The sequence below is a fragment of the Rhincodon typus genome, chromosome 20 (genome assembly GCF_021869965.1).
Source record: "Rhincodon typus isolate 14 chromosome 20, sRhiTyp1.1, whole genome shotgun sequence".
Classification (NCBI taxonomy): Eukaryota; Metazoa; Chordata; class Chondrichthyes; order Orectolobiformes; family Rhincodontidae; genus Rhincodon; species Rhincodon typus.
This window is the reverse complement of record NC_063351.1, coordinates 31,097,896-31,115,453: the sequence shown is the minus strand read 5'-3', so window position 1 is coordinate 31,115,453 and position 17,558 is coordinate 31,097,896.

Sequence of the window (17,558 nt, the reverse complement as noted above, 5' to 3'; positions counted from 1 at the left end):
TTGCAGAGTTTCAACTCATACCTTTGTATATTGTGGAACCTCGTTTGAATCCAAAATAACACCAACTTGAAGGTTGTGAGCAGTGATTGAAAACAACTTCTTTGTTAATCTATTATATGGCAATCCCACAATAACATTTGTTGACATGCACTCATCTATGACCTAATTTGCACTGTTCCTGGCTACTTATTGGCAGAAAAGTAATATTAAGATATTCCTTTACATAGAAAATTTTATTTCCACTGGTAGCACTATGGAGGGTCAACCTATTTTGGTGTAGGTTTGTGAAAATGACAAGTTTTTATTCTACTTTTTATTTCTTTTATTAGTTGCAACCATTAAATTAATTTGCTGAAACTGATCCACTGTTGCCTGGTTATATCCTAGTTGGACATTTATATTTACTTTGCAAGTCTTTATAGTGACCTACTGCTGAAGGAATGTCTTCTGTACAGTTGACATGCAATATATATTGCTCCATAAATTACATATTTCTCTGGGAGCAGCACCTAAAATGCCTTAGAAATGTACCTATATTGAAATTACTTCAGAAGGGATTGCTTCGTCCATCAATGGAAAGATTTTAGAAGCAAATGTGTTGAAGATAGGACTGTCTAGTTCGGATCTCAAGGTACGAATATACATTTTGCATTATATTATAAAGATTATAACTCAAAGATCTCATCATAGGAGCATACATTTCGTTCGGGATTGACAGTAACCCCTTCAATCTGCAAAGGCTTAAGTTTCACATAAAAAGCACAGATTAGCTAAGTGAACTCTTATTTGCTGATGTTATTGCCCCTTGTTTCAAAGCATATATGCCAGGGCACATCCAGCTTCTTGTTTATTGCTTTGCCCAAGCCTCTGAATGCTTAGGCCTTACATTCTGTTTGCAAAAGACAGAGATCTTGTACCAACCTGCCCCTGGTCACAAACTCCTAGCCCCTACAGTCACAATCAACAATACACCCCCTCAATTTAGTTCAGACATTTTGCAATCTTGATCGTATCCTCTCCAACAACACCATGTTGGTTGATGAAATCACCCATCACTTGGCAAATTGGCATGGCACAGTTGTTAGTACTGCCAGCCTTGGTCAATTGGCTGTGTGGAATTTGCATGTTCTCCCTGTGTCTGAATGGGTTTCTGCCGGGTGTTCTGGTTTCGTCCCACAGTCCAAAGATGTGCAGGTAAAGTGAAATTGCCGTGCTAAATTGCCCTGAAGTGTCCAGAGATGGGCAGGCTAGGTGCATTAGCCATGGTAAATGGGAATAGGGTGGGTTTGGTTGAGATGCTCTACAGACAGTCAGTGAAGACTTGATGGGCCAAATAGCGCCTCTCTGTACTGTAAGGATTCTATTATTCAAATGCATTTGGCAGGATCACCTATTAATAGGCTTTAGAAAGAGTATGGAGTTTGTGTCAAAAGAAAGATCAAAGTTACCAGGCAGTAGTTTGCACATATTTCTCAATGGCTGTCAGGCATAGATAATCTACTGATGCCATGTGAAGCAACTTGATATATTCCACCTTCTCTCATTTAAGATCTATATGCAACATCAAGTAACAGGACAAAATTTCTAATATCCAAGTTCTTCCAAAATGCAGCAGACCCGGTCTAGTGAGCATGCTTATCAAAACCTTGCTTTGCTGTGTCAGCTATGTGGTTTGCATGGAGCATTCTCAGGTAGCAAAGGCTGTATCCTACAGCCAGCTGAGCACCAAAACCTATGTCATAGGATGCCCAAAACTCAAAAGCAAAGACATTGTGGAAGCCAATCTAAGCCTGAACGTTGGATCCTGCTGCATAGGAAGTTTAACTCTGGACAAATTCAAACGCAAAAGTCTCTGTCATCAAATAATCTCAACTTTTGAGAACAGAATTCCTGCAGAATAAGTGAGCATGTTGCAGAGCCAGTGCCTTCAGCCACACCTCCAAGAGTGAATTCATATGTATAATTTTCAATTAGATCTGCAAAGATTTAGTGTAACTTTAAATATGGGATAACACCAATTCAGACAGTGAATATTTCATCTCATTTCTGAACAATCATCGATCAGAGTAACAGGAGAATCCATCAAGTCAATTAGAACTTGAGTAACGAGAATAGGAAGCAGTGCACGGCCGGCTGAGAAACAAGTGGAATAATAGAATTTTAGCTGGAAGAAAGGCTGCTCCAGAATCAATGTAGTAAGCAATCATTATGTCCTGGAGATGTCAGAGAAATGTCTATCAGCAACAAGTTTAGTAAATGGGGTTTAGAAACTCTGGGACCAGAACTTTATTAAATCTTATTTCAAATTTTAAAGTAGTGGTGATATTGATAGCTTTAACCTCACATTTAAATAACTACCTCGTCACCACAAAATAGATATGGTTATACAACTTGTAAATAAACAGAAAAGAACTTACAGAATTTTTTCATTGTGGAACAGTAACATTTCAGATCTTATAATTTAACATACTAAGCACATTGGGAAAAGTATTTTCAAGCAAAATGTCGTTTCCTCTGCCCAGCTGATAAAAGTGTCTGTGAGCAGAGGAAACTAAAACCCAGGCAAGAGTTCAGGTTTTTAAACTGAATGCTATCAGAATTTTCATTGAAACTCAGGTTAGAAAAGCTGATGCACACTTTTAAGCATAATGTACCACCATGAGAACATAAGGACGAAAAAATGGGAGCAGAATTAGGCCATTTTGACCCATCAAAGCTGTTTTTGCCATTCCATAAGATCCTGCTTGATCTTTGGCTTCAAATCCATTTTTTGTCCTACTCTCCCTGTTCCTTGATACCCGGAGAGATCAAAAATCTATCTCAGCCTTAAATATATTCAACAATGGAGCATCCACAATCCTTTGGTATAGAGAATTCAAAAGATTCACAATCCTTAGAGTGAAATAAATTCTCCTCATCTGAGCGCTAAATGACTGATTCATCATCCTGAGACTTTTCTGTGTGTTCTGAATTCTCCAGTCAGGAAAAACCTCTAAGAGTCAATCCAGTCAAATCCCTTCAGAATATTTTATGTTCAAATGTGATCACTTCTCATAGTTCTAAACTCCAAAGAGTATTGGCCCAACTTACTTAGATTCACATTATAGGGCAATTCTCTTATTCTGAATCAATGTAGTGAATCTTTACCATCTCTAATTCAAATGTTTCATAGCTTGAATAAGAAAAACAAAATGAAGCACAGCACACAAAGTGTGATCTTACCAAAGCTCTGTACAATTGTAGCAAGATTTCTCAATTAATTTACTCCCATGTCCTTGCAATAAAGGCAAATGTAACATGTGCCTTTCTAGTTGATTGCCGTACTTGTGTGTCAACTTTGTGTATCTCGTTCAAATGCATCAAGTTTCTCTGAACATCACAAGTTTCATACCTTTTGAAAAATATTCTAAAGAGATAATCTCAGACTTCGAGACAACAAGGTGCAGGGCTGGATGAACACAGCAGGCCAAGCAGCATCATAGGAGCAGAGAGGACTTCCCCACCTTTTACTCCACATGCTACCTCATTGCCCATTCATTTAATCTATATATATTTATTTTCAACCTCTTTGTGTCCTCCTCACAGCTTATATCCTAAGCTAGCTTTGTATGGTCAGCTAACTTGCATCCAAACTTACTCTCTGTATCTTTATCTGTGTTATTAATATAAATTGTTGAGGCCACAGCACTGATCCCTACAGGATTCCACTAGACACAGCAAGTTAATTTGAAAGTGCTCTATCTGTTGTACTCTCTGGTTCCTGTCTGTTAACTAATATTCTAGCCTTGTCAATATAATACTCCCACCTCAGTAAGCCTTTATCTCATGTGCCTTTTGTGTGGTACCTCAATCAATGCTTTCTGGAAGTCCAGGTATACCAAATCTGTTGGCTCTCCTTTATCTAACCTGCTAGTTGCATTCTCAAAAAGTTCTTAAGAAATTTGTTAAAGTGATTACCCTTTTATAAAGCCATGTTGATTTTTAATGAACAACTTATGGTTTTCTAAGTGCATTGTTTAAAAAAGGTAAAGTAAAGTCATCATAGTCCCAAAGCACCATAGGACCACGCTGTCATTAGAGAAAGACAACTGGTGTTGAGTTTAACCTAAGGGTCACCATGCCTCAGAAGTTGAGAAGATGGGACCTTCATTACTAACCTCAGTTGCTGCAGGAAATGAACCCATGCCATTGGCATCATTTTGCAAACTAGCCATCTAAGTTAATTTGCCCCCTATAATTGTTGATACTTGTTAAGAGAAACATGGCATCTTCCTCAGTTTGTAGTATGCAAGTATATGTTTTACTGTTTGTGCTGATTGTACCTGATCATAATTGCTCTCTACGTATTCATCAATAAAGCAAACTAGAACTATTTACCTTACTTTATCAAATGTTTGGCTTCAGAGGACTGATAGAAGCATGCATTTTAAAGACATGAATAGCTAGTTAGGTTATGTTGTTGTGCTGTTGGGCCACATTATCGTACAAAGATACAGGGTAGTGTGAGTCACCGCCCCCAAAATAAGACAAGCAGATTGTTTATGGAATAACTGATGTCACTGTATCCTTGGAAGTATATAAGGCAAGGTCCAAATTTGTTGCATCGAAGATTAGTGCTAATGAATAACACACTTCCCATTTCTGATATTCATTGTCATTTCAAGCACTCTCTGGTCACATACAACACAGTGAAATAGAGAGTAATGTTCTTTCTGTTCTGACCCTGTTACAAAGCTCATTTCAGAATCAAGAGGATCAGTTCCTTGGCCAGTGTGGGGTTTCCCCTTTTCCCACACCAAAACTTGACATTACTAATTCATATAGAATTCTGTGCGTAAGGTCCATCTGCTCTCGGAGGTGAATTGAGACAATTCAATTCAATTTCATGGAGGATCATTCCAGCCAAAAGACGTCAGTTTGGGTTACATTAGAAGTAAATTCCTTTATATGCAAGGAAACTCTTCTGTTACAAGAGTAATCTCAGACCCTACACCTGCTGTTGGTAAATTAAAAAGCAATCTTCCCTTAATCAGATAACAACATAAAGAAAGAGTGGAGTTTGAAGGAAAGTAATTTTGCCAGAAGATTTATTGGCATTGAACATAATAGAATATGTCAGCTATACCCTGGCCTTCCTGATTGCTTTGTATAGTGGTGCACTGTTGCGCTTTCCAGTTGATCAGATAAATATATATTCAGTATGCTGTGACATTAAGTAGGCTTATATAAACAAAATGCAGGATAACAACTTTTACCCTGGTAACATGCAGTATTAATATTTTCAAGCAAATGAGTTTGTATATGAAAATATCTAATTAACATCATATGTAATGCTATTATGTTGTAAAGCTATAAGAATTTACAAATGATGGTTTGTATTGCAAGTGCAAAAATTCTACCATTTTCTGTACTTGTACTTTGGCCTATTGCTCAGGTAATGTTAAACCCTTGACATGTAAATATCAGAAAAAAAGACTAGATCCTTGAGCCTGACAATGTGAAATAATGCCATATTTGCATAAGTCAGATCAAGATGCAATGTATTAAGTGTTGCAGAATTGTTGAAATGAATTTACGATTTTAGTATAATAGAAATGTTTCTAGTACATGAAGGATATTCACAACATAACATTAAGTGTAGTTAGGTGAATTGTGGCAGATGCAGCATAGAATATTTAATTATTACACCAATTTTATGACAATATAAAATGGGATACAATACATCTGGGTGAAAACTCAATCTCGAAAATATCTTTGTAACTTACAGATATAAATAAATTGTTACCTATTGCTTTGGATGCTTTTTTTGTTTAATTGATAGCAAAGCATCAAGTTACAGCTGGAAGCAATGAAATTGCATTACAGTTGAAAACTTAACCTAACTTAGGGAATTTATGCTGAGATGCAGATAAACAAGTTACAGATTTCCATTGCCATCACAGATTCCAGGTGCCCTGGTTCAGCAATTGATGGTTAACTACATTTAGACTTCTATTTGCAAAGGCATTCAACAAATCAGGACAATGACCACAAAAAATTCAGGTTAATATTGATTGTTGTCATTAAGGTGGAATTGGAGATGCTGCATCTTGCGCTCCCAGTATAAACATGACCTTATGGCTAAAATACAAGCAGTTCCCTTGGCAATCCACTTGAAAGTTCAGCCACATGTCTTCGAAGTTGGTACTTCGGCCTTGAGTAGACCATTCTGCAGTAATAGTCTCAGGCTTTCTAGGAAATAAAGATTAATCTTCAAGGCACTACTGTGAAAAACAAAAACAAAAATCATTGGGTTTGTTTTAAAATTATTTTCTTTTGAGCACTTCTGTAAATCAGTTCTAGAAATATCGGAAGCAGACGAAAAATGTTTAATCGCACAAGGTCATTGTAGATAGGAAATCTTGTAATGAAACTTCCAGGAATAGGTCTATGCAGAGCTGACAACCCTAATCTATATTTCTTTGGAATGTACTGAGTTTACAAAAAAGGACTTTTTTGCAGCCTTCTACACAGAATTACAATGGCTTTTTTTGGCTGTGTCAGTTTTCAACGAATCTCTACAGAATGGAAGCAGGCCATTCAGCCCATTGGGTCCACACTGACCTGCCAAAGAGCATCCCACCCACTCCCCTACTCTATCCCCACATTGCTCATGGCTAATCCACGAGCCTGTACATCCCTGGACACTACGAGACAATTTAGCATGGCTAATCTACCTAACTTGCACATCTTTGGGCTATGGGAGGAAAGCAGAGCACCCGGAGGAAACTCATGCAGACACAGGAAGATTGTACAAATTCTACATAGACAGTTACTCAAGCTTGGAATCAAACCCGGGTCCCTGGCGCTATGAGGTGGTAGAGCTAACCACCGAGCCACAATGCTGCACTTTTGAGTTTTATTGAGTATTTTGGAGGTTTCTCATTGTACCTTGCCAAACTCACCCTATTATCTACCTGCCCTTTTGTGCCTCACCTGTCCAATTCTATTGTTGTCTTACCATGTGCCATTCCCAGAAGTCACCACTTACTGGATATTCGCCAAAATACTAGTCCCCACATTGTGTTTGAACAAGTCACTGTGCACCTGAATGAACACTGGCATTCCAAAGTTGCTCTGCTTGGTGACAAGCAGCAGATTTCAGAGAAGTGAAGATGGTACTGTGATTCTCTGGCAGGGACTTGGAGGTGCTGGTGCAAAGCCAAGGCATCCTCTTCCTGGAGGACTGATCGGGGAGGCCATGGCACCAGACGCTGGAAGCCTGATGTGAATTTGTCAACTGGGTTTGTGCAGTCTCCACTGTTTAAATGAATGACCAGCAGTGCCACAAGAAGGTCAACAACCTTGTCAGTTGTGCTAGGGTAAATGCCACACTCTTTCAGCTACCTCAAACTCAATCTCTGCGAATGCACCCACTCATGGTCTGCCACTTCCACTATCATAGAATCATAGAATCCCTACAGTGTGGTAACAGGCCCTTCGGCCCAACAAGTCTACACCGACACTCAGAGCATCCCACCCAGACCCATACCCCTATAACCCACCTAATCTACGCATCCCTGACCACTACAGGCAATTTAGCATGGCCAATCCATCTAGCCTGCACATCTTTGGATTGTGGGAGGAAACTGGAGCACCCAGAGGAAACCCATGCAGGCACGGGGAGAATGTGCATACTCCACACAGTTGCCCGAGGATGGAATCGAACCCAGGTCCCTGGCGCTGTGAGGCACCATACCACCCTTCATCATTTTCCCTCAGAATCTCTTGTTTCTCCACACCACTAACCCCATATGGCCACTGTGCTGCCCACTCTTACACAGAACACCTCACCACCTTTCCCTCACGTGCATCAGCTCTAACAGCTGTTTCACCCACTTTCAGCTCATTCAATGCCTCCTTTTCTCTAATTCCAGAAGAAGACAGCCCACAATACGGCATAAAGGACCTGGACAGATGGAGGGATACATGACATTGGGTTCCTCACCCACTTTGAGGAAAGACTTCTGTCTCTCTCAAGAGAAGTCTGCCAAGTGAGGAATTCATTCCACAGCAACTCTAAACTTAACATCACTGTCAGTGTCATTTATTGCACACCACTTCTATCCAATGGCTGTGTTTTGTGGCTACCAGTGGAATATTCATGACCTTAATGGAGGAATGGCCTCCTCCATCAGAAGCCACCTCCTTGACCCCAACAGAGAGAGCACCAAGGCCTCAAAGGAAGCCTCAAAAAGGCTGCTTCAGATAGTGATATCTCCAGGCATCTCTTTGTCACCAGGAGACAGGGTGGTGCCAGGAGGTACTGAACCAGAGAGGGAACCACACACAAGCCCCTCAGAAGCCTCTTCGCAGGACCTTCCAGAAGTGGCTAGACCCTCCATGTCCAGTCACCTGCTCCATTAAACCTTGTAACCTTGGAAGTTGAAGCTGAGGAAAGTCCACTGAAGCCTTTCAGCATCCTGAGCTGTCCAGACACTAGTGTCCTTGTGGCCACTGACCTAACCTCAAAAGCCAAAGATTCCACTACAGAGCAGATTGCCTCCAATGTGCTGAACCTGGGATAACACGAAACCATTGTGGAAGGAAAAGAAAGCAAAACACCTTCCAAGGGCATTTTGGTGGCACAGGTGTTAACACACTGTGTATTAAGTATCACAGTTGGATAAATTTGGTTGGCTTTGCACTACATCAGTTTGAGTCTCTGTGTAGCCCTGAATGTAACTATGCTGGCCTGATGTATAACTTCAGGATGTATTGTGGATTGATATCTGTGTTGAGAGCCTGCTGCAGTATGTGGAAATAAGGTGAACAAGGCAAATAACAGGGCAATGGGTTCTGTTGACACCATTGCCCTTCATGGTCAAACATCCCGATTCTTTTGCTGAATGAATTGGCCAGCAATATTCTTGGGCAGGGAGGGGTAGAGTGCTTAGGGAACCAATACAGTAGGATCACCACGAGTTAGGGCCCACAGATCAGTGTCCTGCAAGTAATGTTGTTGCCCTCTAAAAGATCTCAAATTGGTTGGTCTTGCAGCCCGCTTCCTTTCAGGATGAGACACCTACAACCCTCACACACACCCCCCTCCCCCCAACTCCAGGTGTGGTCATAGCCATTTGGTTCCCAATTGCATACTTTCAATTTCCAGCACGTTGGAAGATGACAGTGTATGCTTTTTGAACTGTTGCTTTCCGTCTCTATCCCTACGTGTTAGTGATACCTAAACATCCATATTCCCTTCCCATAAATCCCATAGGCTTTACATCTACACCACCCAACCCACCTACATTAGCCTACACCTGGATACCATCCCCCCACCGCCCAACCCCGGGCATAGGAGCTAACATTTCAGTCTATGCTGTGCTATACTTGAAGCCAGAGTGCTGCTGATTTCATCCCTCTCATAATACCTCGTTCCCAACCATGCTGTACTGGATTGCACCATCCCACCCCCCACGTTTAAAATATGGTTACCTCCCTTCACAATTGTCGTCACCTTTCGCCTCAGCCTGTAGACCCCAGTCCCCACAATGACGTTCCCAAGTATTGTCCCGACGACAGCAGCCCTCTTTGTTCTCTTACTGTCCTTTCCAGCAGGAAGTGCCTAAATCCCATACTGATAACTGTATATGTTTCCGACTGCAATGTCCCCCCTCATCCCCGGACTTCTGCTGTGGAGCCACAGGACGGACTGTGACCACTCTCCAAACTGCAGAGGCATAGATCCCCTGACTGAAACCACCTCGACCAGATGACTGACCATGGCCAATCCTCTGGACTGGTATTGAAGGCAGACCTTAACTTACTGTCCTTGGACCCCCTGACTGGAAGTTTCTCCATGGACTTCAGTAATACTTTGAGCCCTGGCTGCCTGCTTGCTGCCCATGCTGTGTGTGTTTACTGTGTAAGCTGCTGGCACATGGTGCAGTGTGAGATTGATGTGGCACAGAGCATACAGCAACGTGTCTGCTCACTTGAATGAACATTGCTGCCCAGCAAGGCAAGCTTACTGGTTGTGTGACTGCACTAATTGGTACAGTAAGGCAAGGATGTTGTGAGTATGCAGCTAAGTGAGACAGCACTAAGAGAGCAAGCAAGCTTCCATGAGATGCACACTGGTCCAATCTGTGAGCTGGGTGTCTGTCCATGCACATAAAGTGTCCTTGCAACAAACTTTCAATGCTAGTTGCTGCTGCATCCTGCTATGCAGCTTCCCAAATATCCTGCAAGTAGATCGAAGGGGTGCTCAGAAGACCCTGAGGGGTTGTCAAGTGTCAGATGCTAATACCTAGATGATGGCTGTATGCAGCTTGTACCCATGGAGCTTGCCCTCCGATGTCATTTTGTACTGAGCAGCACAAAGGTCATCACAGCCAGCAGTGACCTGAAGTTGCCAGGTACCAGCTCTGGCTTCAGGTTGAGAATTCTCAGTGCGTCTAGTTTGCTTACAGTGGGTGGTACAGTAGGAAGTTGCATATTAGTGAAGTGAGATGTGCAATTAATAAGTTCATTAACATGCAATAATCCCTCTTAATAGACAGCTCGCTGCTTCCTAATGAGAATCTCCCCTCGACGCCCAGAAATTGTTTAAAAGTTACAACAAATTGGTATTAATGCCGAGACTGGCCTCACAAAATTCTGATACATTTCTTGCTGTGGCTGATGTTGTCAGGCTCCTATAAGGTACTGCCCATAGTAGTTTACCATTTTCCAATGGGTATGCCTGTATGTATACATTAATGTATAAATCTATCTATAAATATATGTTATGTATATAAATTTTCATGCAGAATTATAAACTTACAAGTAAACCCATGAACTTTTCACAATATATAACCAGATGTGCCTGGAAGAGGAAGTGTGCAATAATCCAATGGTGAAACACTGTACTCTGGAACAATCTTTCTGTATTTTTCTGACTTACCTGAAATCTCAGGTAGTTCTGTCTAAAATGAGGCAAGAGTAATAGTTAGGAGAGGCCAGCATAGAAATAAAGACTGGTGATAAAACAAATGCATGTGTACATTAAAGCAGGGAAAGCCCAGCACATCTGGAAAGTCTGTAGACTTTAATGTTAATTTTAATGCCCATGCCTTCTTGTTACTTTTCCTCCAAATGTTCCTGGAAGAGCGCCCGAACTCTGATAAATTTAAAAGTTAACATAATGTTATAGGTTGACAGACTTTCTGCCGATGTCGCTGATGAAAGCAAATCATATAATTGTGTTGATGTCAGCTGAAACTGCAACCAAGCATGATCTATGTTCTTTGATGTATTGCAGTACTATTTTTGGTCATGATGAATGAGGGCTAATTTTTTTTTTCTTTATTCATTCACAAGATGAGGATGTCGCTGGCTAGACCAGCATTTACTTCCCATCCCTAATTGCCCAGAGGGCAGTTAAGAGTCAACCACATTGCTGTGGGTCTGAAGTCACATGTAGGCCAGACCAGGTAAGGATGGCAGTTTCCTTCTCTAAAGGACATTAGTGAACCAGATGGGCTATTCCGACAATCAACAATGGTTTCATGATCATCATTACACTCATAATTCCAGATTTTTTTAATTGAATTCAAATTCTACCATCTACCATGGCGGGATTCGAATCCAAGTACCCAGGACATTATCCAGCGATAATACCATTAAGGCCATCACCTCTCCAACTGTCAAATAAGTTAACTCAAGAGTACAGTCTAACAGTGTAATTGTTGGGTTTATTGTCTACTGAAACTACTGTGGAGTATTAAATGATAATTTTATTCTGTACTTCTAAGATTATAAACATTACTTTTAACTTTAGTTATTTTTATATCCATTTTTCAAGCTGACAGAGGTCAATATTATGCTGATAGATTTTTATTGTATGATAGTACTTGGTGGCAATGCACACATTAGGATGTATTTGATGGAAGAATGGATCTTGCTCACTGGCTGTGCAGTTCACAGGAACACCTGCCCCCCCCCCCCCCCCTGCCTTCATCTCCTTTAGGGAGGCCTGCTGCATTAAGTTCCTCTCAAGCATGAATCAATGATTGGGACAGCAAAAATCTCACTCACCTGAAGATGCAGCCAACCCTTTCAAAAAGCACTGCCACTAAAGAGGGTGATTGTTGCTAGATCAACGCCCATCCATATCCAGAGACATTGATGGATCCCAGGGACAAGTGAGTGATGGTGTGGGAGTTGGTGGAGCTCGGACGATGAGCAAGTCGACAGCAAAGGGCAGTGAGCTGGCTCTCAGCAGCCTACCATTCCCATCATTCAGACACTGAGTATCACATACAACCCTGCATGGGCCTGCTTCTCATGCTCCCCATATGAAGAACCCACTGCCTGCCACTGGGGCTCAGACCAGTTACAATACGATGAAATCCTAATTACCCTTTAAAGATGTCATTTTGTGGGTGTACATGACATTGCTAAGGCCACTCTTGGAATACTGCGTTTGATTCTGGTCTCCCTGCTGTAGGAAAGATGTTATTAAACTTGAACGGAATCAGAAAAGATTTACAAGCATGTTGCCAGGGTTGGAGGATTTGAGCTATAGGGAGAGGCTGAATGGGCTGAGGCTATTTTTCCTGGAGCGTTGGAGGCCGAGGGGTGACATTACAGAAGTTTATAAAATCATGAGGGGCACGGATAGGGTGAATAGTCAAGTCTTTTCCCCAGGGTAGGGGAGTCTAAAACTTTTTCACACAGAGGATGAAGGGTGTATGGAATGAACTGCCAGAGGAATGTCTACATGAATAGGAAGGGTTTAGAGGGGCATGGGCCAAATGCTGGAAAATGGGACTCGATTAATCTAGGATATCTGGTCAGCATGGACCCAGTAGGGTCTGTTTCGTGTTGTACATCTCCATGACTCTAATTGACAGCAGGGCAGGATGGCTATCTACAATTTTTTTGTGTGTTCATCAAGGCTCAGACAGATCAACATTGAGAAATTGAATGTTTCCACACATTTGTGCATCCGATATCTTGATAAGATTTCTCAGGTCAGATTTGGAGTGATTCAGGCATAAAAGAAAGGTATATGCAGCTCCAGCAATGTACCTGAAGTGGAATCTCACTAAAGGACCCAAATGCCACAATGTGATTAAGTCATTTTGCAAACCAGTTTCATGGCCTTAATGAATAAGATTGTCAGTTTAAGACAACAAAAATGACATTTCTATTTCGTGGGCCCATGGCATTAGGAATATGAAGATTTTGTAGCTCAGCGAGTAGAATTCCTTGTGCTTGTGGAAGCTATGGGTTCAAGTCCCACTCTGGGATTTGTTGGTAAGAGCAGGGGAAATTCCCAGTTAGATGGCGTTGCCATTCCAACAGCCACTTGACTCTGTCTCTAAGAGAGAGATTTATGGACTCTTGCAAACAATGGATAATTATAGATAAATGATCACTAGAAGCAAGATGGAAATTCCTAAACTCATTATACACAAGTTCTTCAGGCCTGAAGAAGGGTAATACCTGAAACATTGACTTCTCCTTGCCTCCAGATGCTGTCTAGCTGCTGTGTTCTTCCAGCCTCCTGGTTGTCTACCTCGGATTCCAGCATCTGCAGTTTTTTTTATCTTATACACAAGTTACAGACTATGAAGGTATTATATATACATCCATCTGATAACATCTTCCCATTGTAGAGATTGACCTGGATATTCTCAAGTACTCTAACTTGTTTGCATTTGTGTAAAACAACTTGCTGTCCATAAAACAATGTTAACTGTAAAAAGACAGTTTGATAGTTCCACTTAAAAGGGAATCAGAGTCTTATGATAAAATGTATCATAAAATATGAAAATAAAAATGTTCAATCTAATCTTAAAATTTGATTGCTATGATGTATTAAAATTCAGGTACTTGAGGCAATGTATCAGAGCCAATAATATGATATTATTTTTTGAAGAGGAAACAAGGCCAAAGAAACATTGCCGTTCTGGCTTTTCTTTTAATCTTTTCTGATCTGCACTTCTGAAATTGTTTGTTCCCACAATCTTCTCGCATTTTTCTGTCCTCTTTTCTCATTGTCACACTCAGCCACTGTGGCTGGAATTTTTTGCAATGGCACTAGTCCAACTCCAAGAGAAAAAGCACAGAGAGAGCTGCCTCTGCTCACCCAGGAGGCCCCAACTGGATTTTATGGTCAATATGCAGTTAACTACCTGATGTTCTGAGGAAGGGTCACCGGACCTGAAACATTAACTCTGTTTTCTCCTCCGCAGATGCTGCCAGACCTGCTGAGCTTTTCCAGCAATTTTGTTTTTGTTAACTACCTGATGTCATGTCTGTCATTCCCATGCGGGAAAATGTCCTGCTTCCAAAGCAGGATGACCGACAGATCTCTAGTCCCAGCTGTGCCACTGGGAATGTGCTGTTTGTTCCCTTTAAGGAATCTTGGACAAGCTGGAAAATCAGTTAATGGTGTGGTCTTATCAGGGGCCAATCCAGCAGGCCCTGGATAGGGAACGGTGGAAATGAGTTGTGGATTGGCAAGCTGAGGGGACCATTTCAAAAAGGATAGCCTCTATTGGATATAGGGTCCAGGAGCAACTAAAACACCAATCCCTCCTCCCCCCGTCTCCTCTTTACTCCAAGCCCACAGTCTCCACATTGTGGCTTGGACACATTCCTTGCTACTAGTAAAATACCAATGGTGGTAAGAGAAGACCAATGGTTAGTCATCAATTGGTGACTCAAGGGTCTGAATTGATGCTATGAAGTGTGGTCTGTCTGACCCCTATCACAGCTGGTAAAATACCAGCAGGGGCAGTGAGACAATGCCATGGCATCCCCCGCCATGCCATGCCCTTAATTTATTCCCAACTGGCTCCTGGGCACACGGGAGGGAGACTAAAACTCCAGCCTGTACTTGTATAACAAGAATTAATACAACGCGGTAGAAATGCAGCCTCTCTGGTGAGAGAAACAGAGTTAATGTGCAGGATTTTCCTAGAGGCAGGGACACTCCACTGACCTTTGAAAATAATGGTAAATCCCCAATTTCAGAATTCCGAACCCCTCTTCCTGGCACTCAAATTTTGTCGCTGCAGGATAAGACTGCAGTCTGGTGGGGGTCAGGAGAACTCACCCTGCACTCTTGATCAGGCAGGCTCCATTCCAGGGAAAGGCAATCTCCTAAAACCCGACAACTTTGTGGAGACTGCCCATCTTTTGAAGGACTCATGCCAGTCAAAAATACATAGTGGGACACAGCTGAGAGTCCAGGCATCCAATGTCTTGGCAAAAACACTGCACATAAGAGAAAATATTGCTTTCTCTGAGGTCTATTTTTGTCAATTACATAATGTTTAATTACACACGATAAAGAGATGTCAAGTGCTCATAGTTTCTGCTATTGATAATTTAAAGGTCTGGATGATTGACACTTTTCTAGGACTGTGGTTAAAGAAGTTTCTCAAGAGTTATGAATGAATGACTCATTTTTAAAAACACATGTCATTATTACAAATGAGCTCATTGCTTCTGTACTGAGCGAATGGACATGGAAATGCCATAGGTTGAAATGGAATGAATGAGGAACCATTAGCAGAGAATAGAGGAGAATAGGCTGGAATGTAGGGCGTGAGGGCCATTGGGGATGTTTGGAGGGGCATGTGTTTACATGGATGGGGCTGAGCAAGGAAGTTTCCCAACTTCTATTGCCTGGCTTCAGGATGGAAATCCAGTCCAATATTTCACTTCATTTCTTGTTACCAGAAATGGGAAGTAAACAAGTTTAAACTAGCGCAGAGTAGAGAAAGTGGGTGGGGTAGGTACTTGCTTAAAATCTGTTACAGTGCCCGTCTTTTCCACTTCAAAGAAAATGTCATAACCCTCAAGCATTATTTTAACCACTTAGAATTAAAATCAGGCCTATTAATTCTGTCTTCTTTCTCCAAAGATTCTGCTAAGCATATCCAGTATTTTCTGTTTTTATTTCACATTTTAGCATGGGCAGTATTTCAATTTTGCTTGTCTAACAATTTGGAACTTTGTCTCCTTCTATTAACATACATCTTCAACTCATTCAGTCTTGATTCATTAGTTTTTACGCCTACCAGTCCCTCGAAGAATAAGAACACATTTCACACCTAATTTTTAATATTCTATCATAATAAGCATTCTTTTTCTGTTTGTTGTTCTATCCTCTGCCATTTGTACAACTGATCAGTCAGTCAATGGCAGAGAACAATATCCATGCCCTTCGCTGGCTGACAGAGATACAAGATGTACCAGAACATTTGAAATGCAGGAATTGTTAAACTTAAATAACTATGAATAAAATACCTGCATAAAATATTTGTGATAGGCATCAGAAAACTTAGAAAACCAAACATTTATTTTGGGTACTGGGCAGAGTATTTAAGCCTCTGTAATAGTTTGTCCAATGTTTGGAAATATGCCTCATTGGCCTGATTCATATGGAATGTTGTGAGACACAGCTAGGAGCCAAATGCTCTACACAAGAAAGAGAAAACCTCTGCAGGCTTTTCTTGTAACCCTGCTGGTATTGTCTCAAGACCACCATTGGTGAAGATCTGGAAGAATACATAGTTGCTCATTTTTTCAAAATGGAAAGTTGGATCGCACCAAATGACCTGTAGGCCTGGAAGAAGTAAAAGCCTGAAAGTAAGTGAGTTGGAGAGTTTCATCCATAAAAATAAATTTTAAGACATTTCCAAAGCAGTGTGAGACTATTGAACCACTTTGGTTCTTCTCTTCTTGTAGAGACATACAGCACAGAAACAGACCCTTCGGTCCAAACAATCCACGTTGACCATAATCCCAAACTAAACTAGTCCTACCTGCAGCCTCTTGTTTACAATGTTAATAATTGGAGTCCTCTTTAAAACTGAATTCTTTTAGTATTTCATATTTAATATTTTCTATGTAGTTTGAATGTTAGAAAGGAAAGCTGAAATGCTGCCACTGTATGTTCATAGAGCATTTATTTACAAAACATTCCAGAAATATTTATAGCAATGAAAATGTATTTATCCTGTAAAATAAATTGTACAATCTTTCAATCTGATCTTCTCATTTTGGCTTTTAAAGACCGCACTAAGATTATTCGGCACAACATCTTAAATTTGATTCTTCAACTTAAATACACTTTCATAAAGTATCAAAGCTTGAATTTCCTCGGCCATTTTGGGGTTGAGGGGGAAACCAACAGAATCTAGCCAGGTGATGGAGAGACTTAGTTAGGCCAGGTTGATTCTCATCTTGTGGATCATGCAAAATTCATCCAGAAAGGGCTGTGATTAATTAAATAGCAACATTCACAGAATCCCTACAATGTGGAAAGAGGCCATTTGACCCATCAAGTCTGCACCAACCCTGCAAACAGCATTCCACCCAAACCCAGCCCCCTAACCTATTCCCATAATCCTGCATTTTACCATGGCTAATCCATTCAGCCTCCATGTCCCTGGACACAATGGGCAATCCACCTAACCTGTCTGTCTAACCTAATCTGTCTTCGGACTGTGGGACGAAACTGGAGCACCCAGAGGAAACCCATGCACAGACAGGGAGAACATGCAAACTTCACA